Genomic DNA, 27,771 nt, shown 5'->3' with positions numbered 1-27,771 from the left:
CTGAACTTTTCCATACAGAATTCTGCTGAGAGCTGAGATGACATTTACTGCCACATACCCATTTGGGATTTGTTTCAGACTGGTCCCCTTCTGGTTGCTTTAAAAATGACATAAATACATCATCAGTGATGTTGTATACAGGAGCTGGCAATTCTGCCCTGACTGGTTCCAACTTCAAGCTTATCTTCTTCTGGTATTCAAATTCTGGGTACTTTCTACTATTGAAACAGTCATCTTCAAATTGATTCCCAAAATAGTCTGTATCTCTGCATGAATCATGAATATCATTTTTCACTGAAAATATCTTTTCATTTCCTCCCTCAGTGCTGTCTTCATCATGAACCAATACATCAATGATCTCACTGAGTTTTGATTAAGTGAATTCTGATCAACTGATCCTCTGTCCAACCTTAATGCTGCAGTAACAATGAAAAGTAGTAGATATGTGATGATAACTTCAAATGACATCGATGATGCTTGGATGAGGTGATGATAATTGTATCCAGCCCAACTATCGTTTGCATGATCCATATTTCCCATCAAAACCAATCTGGCTGTTTAAATCTTACCTCCCCCAAGACATGAATTTAAATAAACTGATTTCAACTTGCTTCTGTCTGAGCTGCTGTAACATATATTTAGCTTCCTTCTTCTATGTTCCAGTCATCATACAGTTTGAAAGGATGCTATGGAGCCTCAGTCATTCATTTCTCTTATATCTATAATCAAGTGAAACAAGATTTTGAAGGGAAGATAGAAACAAATTTATTTTGTTATATGCAAAACTACCCCTACCTTAACTCCATGAAATATGTTATTACAAACATTTTTTATACTGAATAATGTTTTCAAAGCATTTTAAAATGAATAACACCCAAAATATAGAAATCAATGTTCTCTTAAGAAGTACATCATGAGGTGGACATTCTGGGCTTTCATGGTTCAAACAATAAAGCTATAAATCAGCAAATCTGCCACAAATTGATTTCTGGGGTATCAGCAGTAGTTAAGTTCTAATACCTGGCAAACATAAAGCCAAAGAATGGCAACTATTATAAGGAATGATTTTCCTCAGGCATGTCTCTCTTACAGTAAAGGGAACAGTTGAAGCTCAGCTGGCATAGCGTCCAGCTTGTAATCTAAGGATTGTGGGTTCGACACCAACCAGGGCTCAAGTAAATTCTCACTTAGCTCCCCTTTCTCTGCATGATATAACCAATAATGAGTTAAAAGTGCCACTATAACTGACAAACAAAACTCTTACACTAGCATAAATTTTATACTATAGCAAACAACACACCTTCTTTAAGCTCTGCCAACTCAATGTAAATTCTCAACGGTCAATACAATAGTTTGCTGCTCCTTGACAATCACCTCCATTTTTATGCACCAATTGTTTTCTCTGACTGTTCCAATGTCCCCCTTTTAATTTAAAATGAAATTGTTTTGGCCAATACAGCAAATCTGTTAAACCGTGGGTTATAAATTAATCAAAGTGAAAGTGTTTTCACTTATCTCATTTTACAACCACAATCTAGAGTAGACAATACAGATTAATTTATCAGCAGCTTGACCCCAAAACAAAGTCAAAACACAAGAAAAAGTCAGTACGAAATTGAGAAATAAACAATAGTCAACTTACATTAATTACTGGCTTCCTACCAGTGGTTTCTCAATAATACAAACATTATATTGTTATTTATATATATGCTTAACTTTTATACATGATTGTAGATTGTGTGTGTGTGTGATTTAGATTTTTAACGTAGCTTTAACAATTTTTCAGTCATATCACTACGATGTCTGCAGTGTGACAGTTTATAGTGATGTCTAGCACTGGGGCATCATGCTGCAGACACCTAGCATGATGTCCCACCCAGTCACATTATCCTGACACCAGGCCGACCAGTCCTAACACTAACCTCTCAATGCTGAGTGCCATGCAAGGCAGCTGTTAGTACCATTTTTGTAAGTCTTTGGTATGACTCGGCTGGGGTTTGAATCCACAACATCCCATATCTGAGGCAGACACTCTAACCACTAGGCCACCGGAGCAGTCGATTGTAGATTGTACTTTAAGATAATGGCCATTTGTAAACAGGATGTTTACATGAATAATTTTTGTCCATGATTGTAAGATGTAAATAACATGCTGACATAACTTTTTAGTTCAGAACAATACATTCTAGAAAAAGACTTTTTTACAATTTGATAGGAATTTTTCACTGGAATGACTCACATCTAGGTCCAGTGAAAATATGTATAAATATGGACTGGATAAACAAATAATTTAATCCTGTTTTAAGATGATGAACAAGTAATTCGTTTCTGTTTTAAGATCAGCCTGTGGGAATCCTTTACAAATGCGTTGTGAACTGAAATGAGTTATTTATGTAAATTAATCATTGCAACTACTAAGTGCTCATTGACTTTGGATAAACAAAATGTTTTGGAATTAGTGTGAACTCATTCAAAGAAATTCTGGACTGCATTAATGTGGTACATCAGAACATTCAAGCCTATTGCATTTCATTCAGAACGTTTTATTCTTTTGGACCTGTGCTAAGACATTTAAGATTATTTGGGATTTAATTCACACTACCATAAGTGTCTCTTGAATTTTCACTTTGTATTTTAGAGAAATAAAAGCTTGTTGATCTTGTTAAACACAATTATACAACATTTTCCTTCAAAGTCATTTTCTTTGCTAGTTGAAATGGTTCTTTCAAAACGTTACTGGCTACACCATGCCAGGGAAATCTGAGCTAAGTGGCTTTCCCAAGTACATACCAATGCAGCTGACCTGAGCTGGATATATCAAACCCACAACCCTTGGATTACAGTCTGATGCTATATAACTAGAGCTGAATTCAAATCTTGGGTAATCATCAACCTAATGTGGCTAAAGACTTCCATCTCTTTTGCTGCCACAGAGTCCGACTTATTTCTCTTTGGAGAAATAGTTACTTCAGACTCATATCAGCTTCATGTTTTACTCCCTCTGTTTCATGTGCATTTTCCTTTAAATCTTCCTTATTACCTTCCTTCTGAAAATAATGCAGTAAATTTATTTTATCCACATAGTAATGATCACCTCACTAGAAAACTACTTCTAAGTCATCATAGCATACATTTTGTTGTTTAAATACAAACACTAACAACTCCTTAACAAGTGTAATTGCTTAACTTTAAACATATTACTGCACATGGAATAAATAAGAGTCCCTTGAAGGTGCAGTCCATAAGGAATTTCCAGGAATTCAAGATAAGACCATTTCTTTTTTTCAGCTGCTGAGTGCAGAATCTATCTCAGATATTCATCAGTGATACAGTTTTTAATAGTCAGCTGCTGTGGCAGCTGTAAGATTGGCACCATTTTCATTTAGGACAATCTAGACATCATAATGAGCCTTCTGGTGAAAACCCCATGCCAATATGACATTTTGATCAGGAGTAATGATAACAAGGCTTCCAGTATGGCTGCCATGGTAGCCATAATGAATGTCAGATCCACACCATTTTCATCTCAGACCAACTAAACATCATATAAAGTCTTTTAGCAACAACTGCATGCTGACATGACCATGCGTTCAGGAGGAATAAAATATCAGTATTTTCAAGATAGCTGCTCTGGAGGCGATACTGGAATGTAAATAGAACCAATTTTAGTTTGACAACAAACTCATTACATCCCTAACTAAATTCATATTATGTACAATATTTTGTACAAGAATGAGTTGTATTATAGCAGAGTAAGATCAAAAATCTGATAAAGAATCAGACATGTTTAAAGAAAGAGTCTGTGTGGGTACAATAGAGGATAGGGATGTGGCTTTAAAATGCTTGCAAAACTGTGATCCCTGGAGGCATAATTTTAACCTTCATTTGAGTGGTCTGGTATTATGTCCATCATGAGCAGCAATGACATCTGATTAAGTTCAGAAAACGATTTACGAATATTTATGTGTTATTTGTGCATTTGTATATGCTTCTTACATGTTTTATTCATTTCAGCATAAAAATGACCATGTAGTGCCAACAAAAGATTTAGTTCCAAAAATGAATAAATAAATTGCCCAAAAATGTACAAAGATAAAAGCACCACTACAGTGGTCTCATGGTTAGAGCGTCTGCCTCAGATGCAGGAGGACATGGGTTCGAACCCTTGCCAAGTCATACCAAATACTTATAATAATGGTGCTAACAGCTGCCTCACTAGGTGCTCAGCATTAAGAGGTTAGTATCAGGACTGGTCAGCCTGGTGTCAGAATAATGTAATGGGTGGGAGATCCTGCTACATGTCTGTGGCATGATGCTCCAGTGCTAGACATCAATATCAACTGCCACACTGCAGACATCATAGCGATATGACTGAAAAATTGTTAATTTAAAGTTATTTTAAAAATCCAAATCACACACACACACACATTAAGATAAAGCCTTCCAAATAAATGCTTCTTATGTGGAGACTGCATGGCATTGAATTAAAGGCTAAAAGAGCATAACTAATTTTAGAAATATATCTTCATCATCAATATTTAACATACAACCAATTTACTAATTTGAATTGCCAATACATTGCTCTTAATTGATATATCGATTTAAAACATGAATTTTATCCATCAAGAGATATGATTTTCCAAAGCCCAAGGTCTTATTCTTATGAGTAGTTTCCACTTATTAAATCTCTTAGTATAATTAAAGGGGTAAATGTGAGTTCAAGAAATGCTCAAAGTGTTTATTCCATAAAGGGATTTCTATTAATTTAAAAAAATATATATATTTGTGACCACATGTGACTTTCAAAAGCCTGCTAAAGAGAAGAGTCCATTAATTGGAATATATAGTGTAATTGTACAGAAATGGCATTACTCTACAAGTTCTGATAAGGGGAGATTGTGCTTTACCATCTTTTATCATGTGTAAATAATTAATTAAAAGCCTATTGATCTCCAGTATACTTTTTTGGCTCATATAACACAATAATTGCCATAAATCTAGTGGGAAACAGAAATCATTAAGTTACATTAACAAAAGGCTAAAAACTTCAAATTACCTTTTCTCTTTAAAGAATAAGAATAGTTTAAAAAAGAAAGTATTTCTGAAAAAGAAAATACCTTCAAAATGATATATACCGATAGTTTATGCATGTGGATTTGTTTTGTCAAAAATGTATGTAGCATCCCAACAGTGGAAAACAAAAATCATTAGCATTTTTAAAAAAATGCTCAGAACCTCAAATTACCTTCTCCCTTAAGAATTTAAATAGATTCTTAGAACAAAGTATTTTTGAAAATGTCTCATTAATGCTTCAAAACAAGCATCAAAATACAAGTGGAAAAAGAGTTAAAACATGCACTAGTTATAATGTACTGCACTAGTGCATACATATTTCTGTTTCATATATTCTGAAAATAAAAACAAAATGATTAAAAAATTTACAACTAAGGGCAAAATTGACAGAATATTATGCACATGCAAATGTAAACTCAGGTTCATAAGAAATGCTTATTATCATTCACAGCAAATAACTGGCACCACATCTAATCCATTTAGTTAACAGAGACTAAATTATCACTACCAGTGTTAGAAAAAGAAACAGCACATGTATGCAGTTTTTATACAACTTCACATGAAAGTTATATTCATGGACCTATACACCACTATACTTCACACGTATAGCATGAATGTCAAAGATCCATAGAAAAAGTAAAATTTTAAATACCAAACTTTCTTAAACTGTCAGTGCTAAAGATAAAATCTATACAGTTTTAGGCTTTAGATCTAGACTGAGTTTTCTCACCCTTTCCATCCCATTTTAGATAATTTGATATTTATGTTGGGATGTGGGTGTAAATATGAGTATATCTAAAAAAGGATGGGAGGAGTCAGAAGTAACTCAGACAATAGTTGTAGTTTACCCTCCTATTTATTTGTAAACCAGCTACTGATTTTAAAAACAAAAATGATCAAGGATATAAAACATGCACAAAACTTAGACATTTCATTCATCAGTTTATAATTTCTAACCCGATTGTTGCCAGATGGTCCCTAGTAATGATAACTGGTGTCTCAAACCAAACATGATTTTCTTTAGTAACACGGTTACCATATTTACATGGGTATGTCTATGTTTTCAGGCAAAATATGTGATGTCATTCACCATCTTCAATAACCTTTAAATAATTTCTTAAGTTTAAGAGTGACATTTCTTCATACAAATATATACAAGAGTTCTTCCTATTTATTTGTTGAATTATTTTAAGAAATATAAAAACTACACATTGCAAATATTGGATGCAGCCTACACAGTTTTCACCAGAAAAGATTATGACTCAGCAGTATGTCATTCTGCTTACATCAACAGCTCTATTTGGTTTCAAAGGCCAATAACCTGACAGTGTAGAATGCTATAGTTCAAGATATACCTATACAGTGTTGCACAAAGGGTCCATAGGACAGGGGGCACTGTGTCTCCCACCCTACACAAAGGGTCCAAATTAAAGCTCCCTGGCCATAGGGTGACCTTATCCTCGAAAATACCATACACTATAACAGTTGTCAAAGTACCTTGCAACTCGAATGAGTACTATAAACCTCGAATGTTTTCATTGCCTGATACATTGTTTTCCAAAATTAACGTTCATTGCCATCTTAGACTTTTTATCACCTTTCTCAACGTTGGCCATTTCTAGCATCAATAGAGTAAGAAAATCATTACAAAAGAAATTAATATTGAAACCGCAACCTATTTGGAAGTTAGCTATTATTAAAATTTGACATCCGGATGCCTAGTCGGCCATTTCTGAGAGACAAAATTGTGCCTCGGATATATCCTGCATGTCGACGCAGAAATTTACGGAAGAAAAAAAAATTACACATTTTGTTGGCCGGAAATTTCTCCATAAAAAGAAACCCAATCTATGTCAATCACCTCGGCTATTTTTGTTATTAAGGTGCAAGGAAAGTTTTTATGCAAACTTTTATTGCTGTATTCACCTGCCTAGTATAAAAAAATAATCATTAAAAAAAAAACTCGTATTGGTCGAATTCTTTGCGGAGGCAAAGAACGGTACACAGCTAAGGTCAAAAGGTCCATATTTTGGTATAGCTATATTAGGGGTCGTCCATTAATTGTGTCAACAAAATGGGGGGACGGGGTTTGAAGAAGTTTGACAATTGTTGACATGGGGGAGGGGGGAGTTCAAGATAAATTGACGTCAACAATGTTATTTTTTATAATAAATTTAATAAATCAAAAAATAGGAAATTAGTCGGTGCGTTGGTATGGCACACACTCGCTCGCCCGTCAACAGCCCACCAGTTTAATCCTAAACCGGTTGAGCTCTTGCCAAGGAAGTCATAGTCTTGCATCATCATATTTTGTTTTTATTCAATGTAGATTGTAGACTGTAGACAGATTTTTAAGGGAAGCTGTTACTAAATTCAAAGACTGCACTGAGCCATAGACATCTAAATAGTAAAGCTATCCATGGACTTCTATTAAATAGCATCTATGTTATATGTATAGATGCTATATATATTGAAGTCCATGAGCTATCCCTCCAAGGATGGATAACTGAGCCTAGGAAACTTGAGAGCTTGACTATTATACAGTCATCTTTAACATAATACATAAAATAAATTATGTAGCCTACACAAGCATACAACTTCTTCAACCAGATGCATCTGAGAGCGACTTGCACAGATTTCCATCTCTTTTCTTCAATCAGTCTTTGAAAGTTGATAACATGCTACCTCGATCGGCAAAGGCATTCAGAATCCTTCAATATGATCTATATTGTCCTTCATTCAGTTGTCGTTGCTTGAACGGATCTGCAAAATCCGTCACCTCTATGTTGCTTCACAAGTCATGTTGAAGAAGCATGTTCAACAGCACCGACAACGCGATCTTGGGCCTAGGCAATTACCACATGCTCCTCAACCGCAAAGAATTCGGCCAATACGAGTGGCTGCCAAAAGACAGAGAGAGCTGATGGCAATTATTGCTCATGGAGAGATGTTAAGCGGAGAATGATTAGATGAAGATGATGTTGACTTGTCGGGTGTATCGGTTCCACAAGAAGTTAATGAATCAGCCACTTTGCCCATTATAACAATTGAGGAACATTTGGCTTCCCCATGGGAAGATGATAGAAGCTAGAATATAAACTCTCGATTTTTTCATGAATTCAAAGTGTTATAGTCAATTTGAAATATGTTAAACAAGTAAAAAAATGTATTAAAATTTATTTGTAGACCTTTTAATTTCCATAATTCTATTTTTAGCATAAAAGCCAGCCGTATAAAATTGTTAGTTTGTTGGGTGGGTGGGTAAAATTTTATTAGTGGGGTCACTGAAAGTTTGACAGTTGTTGACAAGGGGGGGGGGGGTAAAAATTGCCTAAAAATTGTTGACATAATTAATGGACGTCCCCTTAAAACAAAGCATAAGAATAGTATTCACTTGACGAGGTACGTCAATGATAATTAATTGCAAAAGAAGTTGAAGCACCCCAACCCCAAGTTTATGACTGCATCTCTCAGTAAAAACTAAATTTCTTATAATCAACATGATCAAAGTTTTTTATTATAAGAAATTTTATGTTTCATGGAAAATTGTTGATTTTTCATGACCATGCTGGGGTAATTACCTTTCGGAATTGAGAAATTTAACAATTTTCATGACCATGCGGGGGTAATTACCCTACGGAATTAGTAAAATGAACAATTTTCATGATTTTGATAGGCATATTACCCTTCAGTGTAGCAAAATCGGACAATTTTCATGATTTTGATAGGCATATTACCCTGCAAAATTGAGAAATTTGACAATTTTTCAGTAAAAAATAAATTTCTTAGATAATAAAACACACCCTGACTGTCAGGATTTTTTTTTTTTTTTTGAAGATTGAAAATCTTTAAGATTGAAAATCTTTAAGATTTCACAAGCAGATTAATATGTAGAGTTTCGTGTCTTAAATCCAGAAGGTGGCCAGACTGGTCTGTTAGTTTGAAATTTATTCTTGATAATAGTGGATTATAACACTGCAGATAAACCTGATTGATCGGCTCTTGCACAATCAGATATCCAGGTGGGTCTTTCGGGGTGAATGAAAGAACAAATCCTTGCTGGGCTTGATTTGATACTGTCGTGTCTGTGCTGTAGCTGCCATCGATGACATCACTCACAAGATTGACCGCGACCACTTCGGTTATATTTACGATACCCGGAGACACATGCCGGCCATCACCCGAAAGACTAATGTTGTGTCTGAGGATAGCTGGCTCCGGTAGTGTTTTTCTCCACGCAGCGAGTATATCAGGAAAATATTCATCAATGACATCATTGATCGACTTTTTTTTGTTCGGAGATATTATACCCGGGAAATTTAAAATTCGGCAGTGTAGCTTCTGTCAACCCGTATGCAGTTAAAAATTGTTGCTTAGAATTATTTTTATCGCTGTCAACATGATCGATTATCGCCTGAGTTAATCGCTGGTTAAAATATTCCACATCGAATATAATCTGATTTAATCTCTCAATTTGTTTAATGATTTCGCTGCTTGAGCCTGTTACACCGAAAAGATGCTCCTGAAAATTTTGTCGTAGTCGCCGCCGTTGTGCTTGATGATCCCGATCAGCAACCATGAAGTATTGATCGATCACATTCATGCCCATTTTATAATATTTTCTTCCCTGGTGTTCATAAGCAAAGGACCATTGGAAACCAGAATCGCGAAGTTCAAACGTACTACCTAACGTTGCTTGTTGTAACCCATATAAAACCTCCTCGTATAATGGTTGAAATCCGTGGTATGACTTCTTGTCCGTGACATAATCAGACTTTTTTGGTTCTGGTGGTATTGGTAGTGCTGGTGGTGGGTTTTCAGGCCATCCTAATACTGTTCTGATCGAACTCTGATATATATCCACAGCATAGTCTGGAGTGCTTATTTCGATGGCAGAAGACAGGGTTGGTTCATGAACAGTTATTTTTATTTTGGATTCTTTTCCTGTGATATTTTTTATTCGACGTTGTAATTCCTCATTGATTTCTTCGATTTGATAAGACCCAGTTGGTATCCCAATGACATCCCAGTCGGGTGTACCATCGGATTTATTTTTATGTGCAAACACGAACGAATTATTCGCTGGTAACCCACCAAACGATTTTGATCTGATATTGGGCCAACTGTGATATACTCGTAATTGTGCTAGTGCGATTTCTTTTACGGGAATCGCAGTTGGAAAATTAATACTAAATTCAGGGTTAGTCGAACTTACCGTTATCATCGAAATTCTTCTCGGGGTTGTATTTTCGACTATGTCGAGCAGAGCTCGATGAAGTAATTCCGTCATCATTGTTCTTGGTTGTTTTTAAATAGCGAGTGCAGTCTCCGTATATCTTAACCATTAATGCGAATTCAGCACTTACTGTGGAACTTCCTAAGAAATATTACCTCGACAACGACTAGATGCAATTAAGAGGTATCTTCCAGTCTGTGATTCTGTAAAATAAAAGCTACAGCAACGCGAGGATGCTCATGTGGACTTTACATAACGGTACTGAACATTTAAGTCAGCTACAAAAGCCACTAAAGATCCTCCGTCGGTGAAACAAACAGCCTAATAAACCTAACAAACCGCTAAATCAACCGGAGAAAAGAGCTAAACAAGCCAACAAGATTCTCAAAGAGCTTCCAACTAAAATAGTTGTTGATCAACCATAATTGCGGCAAGAAATACAGAAAGTGCGTAGTATAGAACAAGCCCGAGATGAGATTGGTGATCTAAGATATATTCTTGTTGATCCAGAACAGGAATCTATTGAAAAACCGCATTTCCGATTTACCGAGAAAGGTTTTTTTAAAACTTCAAGAAATCTCTGTAGGGATTGCTGCAGCAAGATATCAAATTCGTAGTAAACAATTAGATCCAAGCACCGCTGATGCTCCAGAAACAAACTGGGTTCCTTGTGTGTTTCCAGAATACTATGGTATAAATAAAATCATAGAAAAATGTAAGCCTTCATTTTAAGAAGTTTAGAAACCATTGAGAAAAGCTGCTAAAAACTCCTTACTTAGAGATATGCTATCGTCCAAAATATCACAATTTGGACCGCCGAATATTGATGAAGAAGAACCTAATGAATGAGCAACCGGAAGTGACCTTGCCACTCGCGATCGACATTGTAGGAAAGAAGGTGGTAATATGATCTCTGAGTCGCCATTGAGTCAGGATAAATTTTGTTCCAATAATATCCTCGCTGATGTTGATCGACTAGAAAGTTTCATTGGTGGAAGACGAGCCGGCAACAATTCCCACGAAATCATCAATGAAGCAGCCGCTATTTGTCAGCATTTATTTACCGGTGGTGTCATGGACAGTGGCGTCTATCGGGCGTTGACAGATGATATTACCGACGAATACTACAGTAAGTGATCAATCAGTTCGGCGATAACAAAATAACATGATTATGCACAATGCCCAACGTAGATCTGAAAGTGTCAGGGTCATAAATTCACGATTACCAGTTAATAAAATGATCTACGGAGATGGACTTGGCGATGTTGTTCAAGCTTTGTTCAGAAGGATAGCCCCAAAATCCATTCCGATTGCAAAATAATTAGGTATGAATGCCATCGAAGTTGTTTGTGATAAGGTTATTAGCACTGCTGCTAATTTTGTTGGTAAAGCATTATCGTTGGCTAAAGACAGACTCGCACGATTAGTACGCAGACCACAAGCTGTCCGACCACAGCCAGAAAAACAACCCAGCACAGAAGTATGCATTCACGTAAAACTACCCATCACCGAAGTGTTGCCACCAAGTGTCAGCAAAATAATAAATCATGCTGCAAGAATTAGCTGGAATGTCGTCACCGACAAAACAACAAGTAGCCGCCGGGAGAGAAAAAATATAACATCAAGTCTAATAGCGGGAAGTGGTCTGGCTCGACGGTCGTATTAAACAACAATGAATATAAATAAAAATGTTCAAGCGTATATCTGATCCAGCATATGACATGCATAAACCGGTTCTGAAAGATGAATCAGTGCGTGATTATCAATATTATTCTTATGATTCACGTGTACCTGTCGCACGTGAATGAATCGAAGTACAAGTGTAAGATACAAGCATATATCTCCTGCTCGCCAAGACATTCATTGAGATCGAAGGAAAACGTTTGAAAGTAGATAATACATTAAACTGAATTTAAGATCGAGTTGGATTTGTTAATAATGGTGTCATGCCGTTGTTTAGCAGTGCCACAAACAACATTGACGGAAGAAAACATTGAATCATGTCTTGAAAACCTTGACATTGCCACGACGATTCTCGGCAATATTTCGATGATTATTCAAGGTCCGCTGGTCCGTAAATGATGTTTTCCAAAGAAACCACTGATCAACCCGAAAGCAGTAACGTAGCACTGAATGCCGCTGGAACTGAAGTTGCATCGATGAAGGAAAATTTCAACCTGCGATTCTTAGCATTTGGATCAATGTTAAATGGTGATAAAGAATTTTCTTGTGTAATTCCGCTGTGACATTATTTCGGGTTATACAGACATGTTCGAAAAGTTATTTCCGGTGCAAAATATACAGTTGTACTAGTTCGAAAAGCCACTGAGAACGGTGCAATCTGGTGACCCAATGCAGTTAATGCCGGTAAAGTGAGGCTGACAAAACTTTCCTTGTGGATACAAAATGATGATGTCATCAGTCGTTGAAGAGCAACGGCTGATCTCTTTCATGGACAAGGGCGGGAAGTCATCGCTGTCATGGTTGACTATGAACACCGATAGTGTCAAGAATAACGTTGTTGGGTTATATACATAGCAGATAGCATCAGAGCAAGGAGTGTCGGCGCCACGTCATATATTTCAGGGAAACGCAATAATAGATTCACAAGAGCGAACAACTATGGTGTTTCATACTCTAGGAGATAGTGAAGTTTCTCTGAGAATAAATGGACATCAGGAACCATCCGAAGAAGTGTTATTTAAGTTTTTAAACAATCATGTTGCACTCGCGTATCATCGGTTGGTGTCATTCATGATGCATGATCAGAATGTTGATTCTGGTTTGCAGAGATCTCAGCGTGATTTCTCAACACTCTGACCGATCTATTATTTCTCACTGGAACACTTAGATTTGTTTAGACAATCTGTCGTTGACATACACTTTCCAGCTCGCGTTGCACGATTACTAGCTGATGGTTACAAAGCAATCGCTGTTATACTGTCAGACAAAACAATGTTGCTTGAAAGTGTTGGCGGACGAATAGCACTTCCAGCTGTTGCAAAATCAGCTGCACGTAGCGCCGTTACAGCTGACGGTATCTCACTGAGAAAAGCAACAGGACAGGGATTAAAAACCTCCAAACAAGAGACGATGTCAAAGATTACTAGGAACGTGGTATGGTCGTCTGAGGATGCAAGGGACGTTTCGATAAAACTCCCCATGTCCAACTTTGATTTTCGTGATGCTTCACGGCGATTAAACATAAAAAAACTTCAGAGGTGTTTTCATGCCTGATCATTTGCCTGAAAAACCAAACCACGTTGAAACTGGTATCATTAATCTCGATGGACGCTCTGGTCGAGGTACTCATTGGCTTGCGTACGCGGTTGATCCACATGGAGTTGATTATTTCGATTCATATGGATTGGTACCACCGAGAGAATTTTTACGAAATTGTGGTTTACCAATCTGGTATTCAACGTTACCAACACAGTCAACAACAGATCCATCAATATTCGGTCAAGAAGTAATTGCGGAACGTAATGCTGTGTCAACGTCTTCAGCGCCACCTCATAAAAGTGGTGCATGAGTATACTACCAGACAGCATCGTTCTAAACAGGTTAATAATTTAAAATGGTAGATATTTATCTGCTAAAGGTAAGATCCAGGATGACATTGATTGATCCAAATATGCAACACGAGATGAACTCGCTGATCTTTTGCGTCTCACCGTTGTTGACACAAATGAGGTTGTTGTTTTTCTGGATCAACAAGAACGGTTAAAGAAGAGCAATATCCCAGTGACAGATATCATTCTGCGAGTTCCAGACGCGACCAAAAATAACTTAATGGTGTTTACTAAAACCGGTAAAACTGAAAACTCAGAGGAATCAATTCTAACAATCATGGGAGAGATTACTGGACGGATATGAAGAATCGGAGATATAATGTATGATGATCTCAACCTGAGCAGCAATACAAATATCAATGTGAGAATATCAAAATCAGACGGTGACGTGGCAACAAAAGATTACATGGACAACAGCGACACCACAATCAGAACTGAGATCAGAATATGCTTTGCTAAAGCCGGTATGACAATGACTGGCGATCTCAGCATGAGAGGAAATATAATTGCTAATTTGAGAGAACCAGAATCAAACGATGACGCTGCAACTAATAAATACGTGGACAGCAGCAACATCCCGACGATAACCTAGTTAATGACAATCAATCATGGACTGACTACGTTCAGATCTGAATATAGCAATCACATAACCGTGTTTACGAATTTTCGGGGAGCCATAAATAGAATCACAAACGGATTCTTCCAGGTTCCAAATTTTGTCGATTTAGTCTCACTGAATTTCGCACACGACTCGATGAAATCGCTGAAAAATCACAAAATGATTCAAAATAGTGTTGTTCATACAACTCCGCTCATCAACTCGGCATACACAGTAGCGTCTGGTTCGACAACATGGTCACAACAAATAACGCCATCAAACATACCGCTGAGGTCAACGGGTGTACAGGCTCTCCATATTTAGCGCTGCCAAATTTAGGATATGCACCACATATCCATGTCATTATTCCACCGCTATATTTCCCGGAATTTGCTGCGATCAGGGATATTTATTATCGACATCACAAGAACGCCAACACACCGTTGCCGACGTTGCCAGCGCCATATTTAGAATCCGCCGTACAGATAATAATGACCTCAGAAATAACCAAACGACTGGAACAGATCATCGCTAACACAATGCCGACGACGAACACATTGATATAAGCAACGTCAAAACGGTCAGAATTCGATATGGATTTTCCAACTCCTATAAAAGGATGACTACCCTACTAACCCCACCATCTTTGGAAGCGACAGTTATTTTAAATTAGAGCCGAAAGAACTGGTACACGTTTAAGTATGGCATATCATTTATCGAAAGCCTCATGACATTTTTCAGACTAACGAAACTTGCTTTTCTTGCTCAACATATTGGTCAGAGGCTCGGCAATTATGGAAAAAAATGGAGAAGAATTTCCGATAATATCGAACCATACCAAAAAATTGCATGAGTTGTTTTTTACTGATAGGGAATTCAGAGACAGCATTAACATTAACTTCTATATGTTGAACTTGAACGTGTCTCAAAATAGTTCCTAAATATGTGACAAATGGACGGCGAGACTCACTTAATCGAAATTAATTGTACACTTCGCATTACTGAGTCGATCAGAGAAGTTCCGAATAATCAGCAAAAGAACTTACCAGCTGTGGTTCTAGATGAAGGCGTCATCCATGTACGCGACATCCATGTACGCGACACAATTATCTAGACCAGATCTTATCATGTTTATGTAACACTGGAAATTGGAAGGAGAAATGTACCCACCAAATGGAATTTATTTATATTGAACGAAAATGAGCTGTGTGAGTTTATCACAATCTTTATCAACCTTCTTGGCCGAGCACCACTTATCAAAGAGTTGCAAATTCGAGATGGGTCTGGTCGGTTTCCATTTTAAAGTTTCTAACCTTTGGTCGATGTGCCTCACGTGCTGATTCATAATCCATCAAGATACTTTCTATAACTACGTCATAATAAACATTTGTTGTACGACAGTGAAGTGTGGACTTGACATGATTTGCCAAATAGTCAGTAATTTGTTTTGAAAATGAGGAAAATATTGATCTTCTTCTTTCTTGTGGTTTGACTAAAGATTTCATAAATTATTGAAATCAAAACGAAAAGGAATGACAAATTTGAAACAAAGTGAATTCAAATGTCAGCAGGAATTTTAATTTTTCTTAAATAGTTTAGAACAATTCTTATCCCGGACGAGTCCCAAATTTTCGTTACGACTCAATAGTCACAGACTAAACAACAGAAACGAGCGACAATCATCAAGTTTAGTAAACTCAACAACTGTGTTATTTTCCTAGAGTTAAAAGCGAAATTGTAAAAAGAACTTACACTATTGTGATTCAAAAATTGTCCTACAAGATTTAGCACAAGTCCGAACGTATAGACTATTCAGCTTCAATTCCAGTGGTGTTCCGAATGCATTCAAATCTTGAAAGTGGTGATATATCAATAACCTGGAACAGTGCTGATTTGCTAACAATCTTGACATATCGGAGTGAAATAATCCAGAATGTCGCTAATTTAAATACGTATAAAATCTCAAATTAAATCCTGAACGCAACTAAAAGGCTGATTCTTCCTCAGATGCTAGGATAAGAATAATTATTTCTGTTTATCACTACTTTTATATAAAAAAAGAACCAGGATGAAGGTCATTTTTCCATCAAATTCATAAAACAAGATCCCTTCTATAAATTTCTAATGTCAAACGGCCTCATAAATAAGTTTACGTACAAGTGATAATAATCTTAATATATAGTGTGTAATCATAGACAAATCTTAGCTTTATAATAAGTTGTGAAGACTTCATTATGTTCAAAAACAACACATCATCAGGCCATATAAATAATATAATAAAATATAAGATATTGTTTCTAGAGGAATATACATCCTAAAGAAAAAAGAAAATAAATATATGAGTCCTGTTCGAAATTTTGAAACAACTAGTTCTCTCAGTACACTAGAAGACCGGCATTTTTGCTCCCAAATTTTCATTCCTTAATAGGGGCTCTGTGCGGCTGAGTGGTCTAAGGCTCTTGCCTTTATAGAGCCCGGATATCTCACTTCTGTCCGCGAGAGTTCGAATCTCGGCTCGTCTAACGTGGGCATGTGTGAAGCGTGCCAGTAGGTTCGCTTACCTCGGTGGTCCTCAACATTTATTATCCTCCACCAAAATATACTGGCCGAATGACTATCATGTGTTGAACAATGGCTTGAAACAATCAAACGTTCCATATATTTTTCGATTTTTACCTAGTAAACCGAAACCCTGAACTGTGAATACCAATATAATTTTCGATCCCTTTTTTTAACTTCACGGTAAAAGCGAAATCCAATACAATGAAACACTTGGAAATGTATTTTAGCTGATAAATTCATGACACACACATGAATGAAAAGTCACTGATGGAAGTTAAACTTTAGATGGCATTTGCTGCCATGATTTTTTTTTGTATATCTATGTGTCCAAAAATTTTCTCTATTTGCTATTCGATTCTATCAGTACTTAATCCTTTCGGCAATTTTTTGAAAACTGATTGGTTACGTGCAACTGACACCTTCTTGAACAATGTATTCAATTTTATTTTATAGTCCGGTTCTAAAATATCGGACTCTTTAAATTGACCAAAAAAACATGAATGATATCGGGGTAACTTACAAATGAATAAGTATTCTGTGAAAACAATAAACCTGTTTAATAAGTATAAAATATATTCATAAACACTGATTGTGTTATTTGATCAAGCATTTCAGTGTTCAATGCTAAATTCACATACAATAATTGAAGAACTTGCCATCTTAATTACAAACGTCCCTACTCTAAGAAATTATCAGTTAAATCTAGTGATCAATAACAGAAAATTTATTTTTAAATGCTTTAAATTAGGCATAATACATAAACGTGAAAAATGGTCCTACCTTAGATCTGATACGCGATTGCCTGCTGTTTGTGGTTTGATTTTGGATTTATATAACATTTGTCAATTTATAATACCGTCGATTCGAGGTTTCTCTGGTTTTTGTAAGGCAAAGAAAAATTGTGTCTGGACTGAGTAAAACGAAAACCTCATATTTTATCTTAAATGTCTTGAATAAAGATATCATTCTGCCTAATAAATATAAAGATGGTAATATCAAGTAGCATTTCAAATCAGCTTCTTCTTCAGTGTCTTCTTCTCTTCTCTCCCAATCGTTTTCGATTTGTATTAACGACAATTTCGAAAACGTCTGTAGATATAATACATTTTATCGAAAATAGTTTGGTATTAGCCTAGATTTGCGAATGTATTTCACGCTTTCATTTCAGGTCAGCTGAAACCGTTGGTGACATCGTTATAATATCCAGGCTAGTTTTGAATATTTTCTGTATTATTTACGTATTCTTTAAGATAATATGTGGCGTATTCATTATTTCATTGATGCATTGTCTTCTCTATTTAGTAGATTTCCGGGTTATCTTATTCGCCAATGAAATTGATATGAACTGATAACATACTGTGAATCGGCAGGTGAAATAATCGTATGACATAATTACAGGATATCGGTATATAACACGATCTGGGTGCTTTTATCGCGTCGAGTGTTATAGCGGACGACAATAGATATCGAGAAACCTGACGTGTTGAGCGTGATCTGACTTCTGTTTGCTATCACACGAGACGAGATGCAAGCACCAGACCAAGTTAATGTACTGATGATGTATTTATTATACATCTTAGACATGTATTTCATGAGAAAAATCCACGTTTACATGTTGTTTTATTTTTTATTTTTTGTTCTCGATTACTGGGCAGGCTTAATGAACGAATGCGAGTACACACACACACACACACTAACAGTTAACAACATTAAATGAACACCCTTCTCCCAAACCTTTCCTGTATAAAAGAAATAGGATCTAATAACATTGTTCAACGTTTATAAGCCCCTTGCCTTTCAGGATGATAAGCAGAAAACTTAAATTTGTGGATGCTTAATTCACGCATTAATTGCTGAAATCTTCCCGACGTAAAAATCGACCCTTGATCAGAATGAAAAGATTTAAGAAGGCCAATTTGTGTAAAATAAATTAACAAAGCCTTTACTCTGATTTTTGTTTAATATTCCTCAAAAGAATCGCCTCAGAAAATCATATGGACGCACACATTATGACCATCCAATGACGTTTCATGGGCAAGACAAAAATTATCTTATCGATTAGGAACAACAATTTGATAGCTCCTTGACCACTAGTCACCAGCGGGTGCCTCGTGTGATGTCCATTTACTCGTACGGAACCCATTTATTCACAAAGTAGCATACTAGTACTTGTGCGGCTTCAGTTGCTATAATAGCCATTTGAAAGAAGCTTGGGATCTGAAGATCTTGATCTTGATCCTGTTCGACTGAGAGTGACAATCCTTAGTGATCCTGATTAGAATAAAGAGAATGAGTAGAAAGATATTCCCTGAAATAAGCACATTTTGGTTTATCAATGCCAGGAGCGAAATTGATTTCCTCAAAAGACTGACCAATAAATGTGTCAGCTAAAGGAATAATTACCTGAGCAACATCATTGTCAAAAGCTCGTTTTGCCATAGCTCTAGGAACTGCACAATCTTTTTGTAATAAGATCAATTTTTTATCCAAATGCTGCTTGTCTGTAACAACTGATTACCCGCAACATCAGCACCAGCGAGATTATTTTCTACTGATACCTTAATACACTCGATGGACAAAGAGTCACTATTCCGATTGTCACTGGTCCTATGGCGGAGTCTGATGACAAATTTACACAATGGAGTGTAACAGTAATAAAGCCGCACTACACTCTCTGAATAAGAACACTTATCAGATAAAGACAAAGTACCTGCTAATAAAAGATTATGTGAAGCTTATGTGTCTCTTATTATTTAAACGGAGATATGTTTGGTAGAATCACCAAAAAGAGATATAGAACCTTTTGAAAGGAATGGTTAATAATTCTCAAAACTAAAATCAGACTGGGGTTTGGTTGATCCAACAAATTTATTCCTTTGAATATATTTGCATGACATTTAATTCTTAGAAATAAGACCATTTACAAATGGCTTTGTTTTTTATGTTGCATATTTTTCAGTCTATCTCAAGTATAAATAATGTGCCCTTTTTTAATGCGATAGGAGCAGATCGGAAGAGATAAGGATTTCCGAGTATCAGAAGTTTGATTTCTAAAAGGTGTGCCAGATTGAGATTAGGAAATACTCGCATGAGACTGAGATTTGTTTTCCTAACAAAAGTGTTGAGAGGAAGACTTACTGACAAATTAAACTTTATGAGTCAAGCAATATTCGTCAGTTGTATGAGCAGTTTTTTCTAATGTCTCGAAATTGTGCTCATCAAAGTAGTTCTTGACGTCGCTATAGACCCAGTTCTTGATCTTCACCGCTAATATGGGATATCTGAGCATATCGTATTCTTTATATACCTTCTTGGCTGAGCACCGCATGGCAAGTTGCCATGTTACAGTTCCTAACCCTTTGTCGATATGACTCACTTACCAAATCATAACACATCAAAATACATTCTTCAATGACATCATAATCAGCACAACTGTTGTACCGACATATAAGTGTAAACATCACGAGCTTTGCCAATGAGTCCAATTTTCTCTTGACCATTTTCAGTTTTAAACAATTTGTATATCAAAATGAAGAAACTATTGATCTACTCCTATTTTTCAAAGGGGTAACTAACCTAATATTTCTTGCAAACAGCAAAATCTGAACTTATGTGTTGGGGGTGTGCTTTCTGTTTGCCAGTTCTAATTTTCATAATTTCACTTTGTCTTTCTTCTCTCTCTCTCTCTCTCTCTCTCTCTCTCTCTCTCTCTCTCTTTCTCTCTCTCTCTTGGCATTTACATTTGCAGTTTTCTCTGTTCTACTTCTATCTCATTTTTCACTTTCTTTAATTTTATTTCTCATTCCTCTTTCTGATTTTGTATTTCTATAGTTTTTTGAAGCTGAATCTTTCTTAGTTCTATTTCCATCTATTGCTTTCATTTCCAAAATGTTAATTTTCATTTAAGGGCCAGATAGAGGATTATTAATAAAAAAAGAAATCACTTTTATTCACTTTTATCCAAAACATTTTTTCCACCAAATATTGGACCAAATAGTATTTATTGCTTCGTTAAAGATGCATTTGCTTCAGAACGATCACATTATCTGCTTTCCTGAAGCAATTCGTCAATTTTAAAGGGCTCTAATGCATCCTGGTTAGGATGTAAAATAATGTTCTCCATGTCGGATGTCATTGTGAAAGCTTGCTGGTTTCACTAAATATTTCTCAAATATTTGAAATTAAAATACAACAAACTAATAAAAATCTGAAAGAAAATTAATTCAAATTTCCGAATCAATTTTAATTTGTCTTACATATTTTAAACAAACCTATATCCCGGAAACGCCCCAATTTCCAGTTACACTTCTATGATCTTAGACTTCGCAAAAGGAAAGATCAAAGACATCAAGTTTAGTAAAGTTCAACAAGTAATTTATTGCCTTAGAATTCAAAGCGAAATTTTAAAAAGAATTTACAATATTGTAATTTAAATCTGAACCGCTCCGGTGGCCTAGTAGTTAAAGCGTCCGCCTCGGATGCGGGAGGTCGTGGGTTCGATCCCCGGCCGAGTCATGCCAAAGACTTACAAAAATGGTACTAACAGCTGTCTCGCTTGGCGCTCAGTATTAAGATGTTAGTGTTAGGACTGGTCGGCCTGGTGTCTGGATAATGTGACTGGGTGGGACATCATGCTACATTTTTTCGTCATGATGCCCCAGTGCTAGACATCACTATAAACTGCCACATTGCAGACATCGTAGCTATATGACTGAAAAATTGTTAAAGCTACGTTACAAATACAAATCACGTCATAACACAACACATTTAAATCCGAAATAGTCATAAAAGTATGTTCACAAATCCGAATGTATAGCATATTCAAAACGAATTCCAAAGGTGTTCCAAATGACCTAAAATTTTGAACTTGCTTATGCGCCAATAAGCTGGAATAATGTTGATTTGCTAAAAGTTTTGATGTATCACAGAGATATAATCCAAACTGTCTCTAAATCATTTCATAATGATCACAATATAGTGGTTTAGTCCAAAATATTTATTCAGCAATTGTGTAACACCAGTGAATAATTTCAGTACGCATAAAATCTCAAATTTAAACCTAAACTGATTCTACTTCGGATGCAACGATAAGAATAACTAATTCTTTTTATCACTGCCTGTATATAAAAAAGAACCAGGACGAAGGCCTTTTTCTCAACAAATTCATCAACAAAATCTCTTCTGAAACATTCAAACGGCCACATAAAATTTGTTTACCTATAAGTGATAATAATTTTAATATATAATCTGTAATCACAGACAAAAATTAGATATTTATTATGTTTTGAGGACTCCATGACGTTTCAGAAACAACACATCATCATGCGACATAAATAATACAATAAAGAATACGAAATTATTTTTAGAGGAATATACATCCTATAGAAAAAGGATATAGGTCTATCAGCTCATGTTTGAATTCCTGAGGCAGCTTTAGGCTGGTTGATAAATTAAATATTTCAAACAATTTTAAAATCTGAATTACATGTGTATATGCATGCAAAACGAAATAGATTTGTCAAGCACTCTTCCATACAGAAAGAAAATGCCTTCCACAAACAGATCGATGAAGAAGACTCCGATGTAAAATATATTTAGCTACTTTGACACTGACTGGCTGTTGAATGTGTATTCCTTGTAGCAACACACTTATCCACTTACACTGAAAATTCAGTTACAGTGCCTGTGTCATTTGCTTTTGAAAATATTTTAAAGTAATTGTATAATGTTCCTTTTGCAAATCTTATTGCATAACAGAGGGATTTTATTTCTGCATGAAATAGATATACTTACTTTCAAATCAGGTCATGAAATTCGCCTAATCGTTTCAATATTGTGCTCTTCATTGTTTTCAAACTACAGAATACCTATACCTCGTTCCCTAAATATCGTATGAAATGTTTGTAATAAAAGGTACCTTTTACATAAAGTAAGCTTTGGTTACGAAACTAGAATTCATTATGTAACGCTTTTTCACGCACATCATGCAGTATCTCTTTTTAATCTGACAGGAAATCTGTTTTTTGTTTGGAATGTTTTCATAGCAAAAGTAAATGCAAGAACATATCAATTACAACATTGACGTTTCTTTGTTAATTATTATTCCATAAATATTACGCAACAAGGAAACTATAGTCTGAAATCAGCTTACATAAATGCCAAGTAGAAAAATGTATGCTCTAATGAATAAGTTACATACATAAGTAAACCCGACCCTCAGTATACCATGACTCCATTCAAGACCGACAGTTTTGTTCCCCAATTTTTCTTTCCTTAATCGAGCACGGACATCTCACCTCTCTCTACCACAAAAGTTCGAGTCTCTGCTTATCTAAGGTGGGCATGTGTGAAAGAGTGCCAGCAGCTGCCCGTAGCTTGCTGGTCCTTAACCGGGTTTATCATTGTTCTTCCTCCGCCAAAATATGCTAGCGGAACGCTACAGCCTATCATTTGCTGAAATATGGCGATAAACCCACAAAACAATCAAACTTTCTTTAGTATCCTAGTTTTCCCCCTAGTTATCCGAAACCCCCATTTTCGAGTTCCACAATAAAATTCGATCCCAAATTTTAACCTTATGCTAGAAACAATAACAAACAGTTTGAAAAACTCGGGAATATATTTTAACTGATCGATTCTTAACACATGCAGGAATGAAAAGTCCCTGTTGGAAATCAAACTTTAGGTGGCATTTGCAGCCATAATTTATTTTGTATTTATATGTGTATAAAAAATTTCCTTATTTGCCTTACGGTTCTAGCCATATCTTATACTGTCCGCACATTGTTGAAAATAGCATGGCTGTATGCAAACGACACCTTCTTCAGCAGTGTATTCTATTATGCTTTCATCTATTTTAATTTGTGTATAGCTCTGTTGTAAACCCCGGACGCTTTAACATTCCAAACTTGGATTGTTTTATCTTATCAAACAGTTTTGTGTTTAATGCCAAATTCACATGCAGTAATTTAATATGTTCCATTTTCACTACAATATATATCCTGTTTTTCTTTCCATATCGTTTCCATTTTTATTTGACAATTTCGAAAAAGTCTGTGGATGTAATACATTTTATTGAAAATAGTTTTGTTCTACTCTAGATCTACGAATATATTTGATACGTTAATTTCAGGTCATATCAATTTTAAATCATTGGTGACACTGATATAATATCTATATTTTGCAATTATTTTACTGTATTATTATGCATTATTTAAGATAACCCGTGGCGTGTTTAATATGTAGTTGACGTAATAACTTCTCTATTGCATCGATTTGTGTCTGCCTATAACATACTACTTAAAATACTGAATTTTAGTTTCTACTTTTTTTGACATATCAAAGAATTATATGTGCGAGTGCTGTTATATCTGTTCTATAAATACGGAAAGTATTTAAAGTTAATTATTTGTATCGAGACATATAATGCACATGACATTTTGTTTTTTCTTCAAACGAACACTCGTAAGATACACGCATTATTGTGTAACATGTCTTGATGATATGTCCCTTAGAAATAACATTTAATACTATTCTAAAGGGATTCCAAAGTAAAATATATGCGATTTGTTTTTAATGCAAGACAATCATACGGGATCAGTACGTACTGAAGGGGTTAAAATTCAAAGCTAAACAGCTCCCGAAGATGGTCCAATTCATACGACGGGTCAAGCGGTAACAAATTCCTCCACTGCGCTCTCTTTCTATCCACTTACTAGTGTAATTAGTTTTATTGATATTTAAGGTTGAATTTTGCTATAAAGAATATAAGAAAGAATTGATATTTTGTTACTTGGTGTTATACTAACTTGCGTGTAACCTCTTCTATTCCAGATTTCGAATACATTATATAATAACAATCTCAAAACCATATACTATGAATCTAAAACGACAGTTTTCTTGTTATGTCTTGTATTACCTCGCATACATACACAGCGACCATGTTTGTATAGAATACGACCGTTTATGTCTTCTAAGGACTTCTTCTCATTCAAACTAAGATGATAACTATTAGGACTGCATTTAAGAACTGGAAGGTAGATCTGATGTTATAAAGATTTCTGATGTAAATATTCATTATAAGTGATGACGGGACTTGTGTAAATTCTATATTTTTAATTAGATTCTTAATGTACGCTTATAATTATGGGTGTTTTCTACTCGAAAACATACTAAACATTGATACATGCCTATATATATATATATATATATATATATATATATATATATATATATATATATATATATATATATATATATATATATATATATATATATATATATATATATATATCGTTTGAAATGTTATATAATTATGGCATGCAATATCAAAAACATATTTGTATTATGTTTGAAACAGTGGTTAATTCCTTCGCTCCACACACATGAAGGTTTGCAAAACAACATCAACAATAACAACAACAACAACACACACAGAAATAAACACTTGCTTTAAAATCAAGTGCTCATTGATCTTACGGTACATAAAAAGTAGGTGCCAATATATATATATATATATATATATATATATATATATATATATATATATATATATATATATATATATATATATATATATATATATATATATATATATATATATATATATATATATATCTGTGTGTGTGTGTGTGTGTGTGTGTGTGTGTGTTTATGTATGTTTTGGCCAAACAAAGATAGGTAGGACACCATGTCGTCAGATGACAAATACAATCTTGAATTTTTATCAGGTGTATTAGTAATCAGTTTATCATGCTTATAGATGTCCGAAACCATATCAAGAAGAGCTTATTCTACGGATTTCCCTTTAGATAAAAAGGTCTACATGTCAACTGTCTTTTGAAATTTTTGAGCTTGTGTTTCAATCACTATCTTACTCGACTATTCATGCCTTGCGTAAAATCATTCCATATTTAGCGTTGATTAGATGCTTTTCCTGTTGCCTTTATGTTTTGTCAGGATATAACACAATGTCTACAACCAAGACGGTTAATGTCCCGAGAAAGATTTGAAGGAAAGAAATACGGCAAGGCCGACCTATCACCGACAGTGATTTTGGAAAGACCAAAAGCAACACGATGATGTTGACATGGCGGCAATTTGAGTTTAATCAGTTACTCGAATATACGATAAAATTTGTTTTATCGGTGTTTCAGAACGGATAATTGAATTTTGCATAATTTCTGTAACTCTACTTCTAAGAGAAAGTAAATCATACAAAATGGCAGGTTCAATTTCATTTTGTTTATGTAATTGATTAAATTGTTATATTTTATATACGGGGTCTAAAGTTGTTCTATTACACTGGTCAACAGTGAAATCATTACTGACTTGAAAAGGCCCTAATCTGTAGTATTTTGGTGTGCCGAACACGAATATAACCGTGAAAAATTTGTATTGGCTCTCGTTTTGAAGATATTCATATACCTCATTTTCTATGTTTCACTGTGTAAATTTCTCCAGTAGGACTGCAGCAACATCCGGAATAATGATGTAACATTGCATAATACCATCATGCTCACATCATCCACAGTTGATTGCATCATTTTCTGATGCAATGCAATACTAATGCCATGCGGCTGCTGAAGTAAGTTGACGTCAGCAGTGTACTATACATGTGTAGGCCTATTATACTAATGCCAGGCGGCTGCTGAAGCTGACGTAAGCAGTGTACTATATAAAGCCCAATCAGATAGGTTCAGCATTTAAAATATTTTAGACGTTGTGCGAGACAGTTCAAGCTACTGTTACATAAAACTTATTATTTTATCCATTTACGTACAATAAAGAACAGTAATGCCTCGAAAGTGTGTTAATACCGCGGACAATTTTTGCTATATTTGTGGGGAAGTGACATTTGCCAACCAGAAGAAAAGTATCAATTCTCAAGTGAAGAAGGCATATCATCTTTACTTCGGATGCAAGGTTGGTGACCAAGACAAGCCTTGGGCTCCGCATATATGCTGTGCTACATGTACAACACAGCTTTCACAGTGGTTGAATTGCAAAAGGTCATCAATGCCGTTTGCAGTCCCAATGGTGTGGAGAGAGCCAAGCAACCACCTAAATGACTGTTACTTCTGCTTGGTTCCTCCTCTTTCCGGCGGAATAACGAAGCGAAAGAAGTCGAGAATAGTCTACCCAAACATTCCGTCTGCATTGAGACCAGTTCCACATGGTGAGGGACTTCCTATTCCAGAACCTCCAGCAGAATATTCTCTTGATTCATCTGACGAAGACAAAGGTGAGTCGACCTGTTCTTCTCCTGGTCCATCAGCATGCAGTGATCCAGATTTTCACTGTGGTGCATCATCAACCCCACACAGAATAACACAGGAAGAACTAAATGACCTGATTCGTGATTTGGACTTATCAAAGAACAAGGCAGAATTGCTAGGATCAAGACTCCAACAATGGAATCTTCTAGAAGAAGATGTCACAATTACTGCATATCGAAAGCGCCACCAGCAATTGGAGCCTTTCTTCAGAAAGGAAAGTAATCTGATATTCTGTTCCGATATTGAGGGCCTCATGAATGCTTTAAAAATCACTCATGACCCACAAGAATGGAGACTATTTGTGGACTCTTCGAAACTGAGTCTCAAGGCTGTGCTTTTGCACAATGGAAACATTCTTCCATCTATTCCAGTAGCGTATGCTGTCCACATGAAAGAGACATACGATAACTTAAGGCAGCTACTGAATTCCATTGAGTATAACAAGTACAGCTG

General features: G+C 35.6%; 1 long non-coding RNA gene across 6 annotated transcripts in view; it reads left to right on the top strand.

The window, feature by feature from the left end:
* The window catches only part of LOC149799010 (uncharacterized), a 67,954-nt gene that overhangs the window by 23,491 nt on the left and 16,692 nt on the right, over positions 1–27,771 (top strand). The window contains exons 3-4 of one of the 6 annotated variants that reach the window (XR_016421061.1): positions 18,210–24,715; positions 26,000–26,315. The exons of 2 other annotated variants lie outside the window; for them this stretch is intronic. This is a non-coding gene — a long non-coding RNA (uncharacterized LOC149799010). Of the gene's footprint in view, positions 1–324; positions 611–18,209; positions 26,316–27,771 lie in introns of those variants that run through there. 3 more of the 6 variants (XR_016421058.1, XR_016421060.1, XR_016421062.1) reach the window with 3 other exon arrangements.

Source organism: Sinohyriopsis cumingii, chromosome 5 (assembly GCF_028554795.1).
Source record: "Sinohyriopsis cumingii isolate HCF-2022 chromosome 5, ASM2855479v2, whole genome shotgun sequence".
Lineage (NCBI taxonomy): Eukaryota > Metazoa > Mollusca > Bivalvia > Unionida > Unionidae > Sinohyriopsis > Sinohyriopsis cumingii.
The sequence above is the reverse complement of the archived record's forward strand: the minus strand, read 5'-3'. Positions and strand labels throughout refer to the sequence as shown.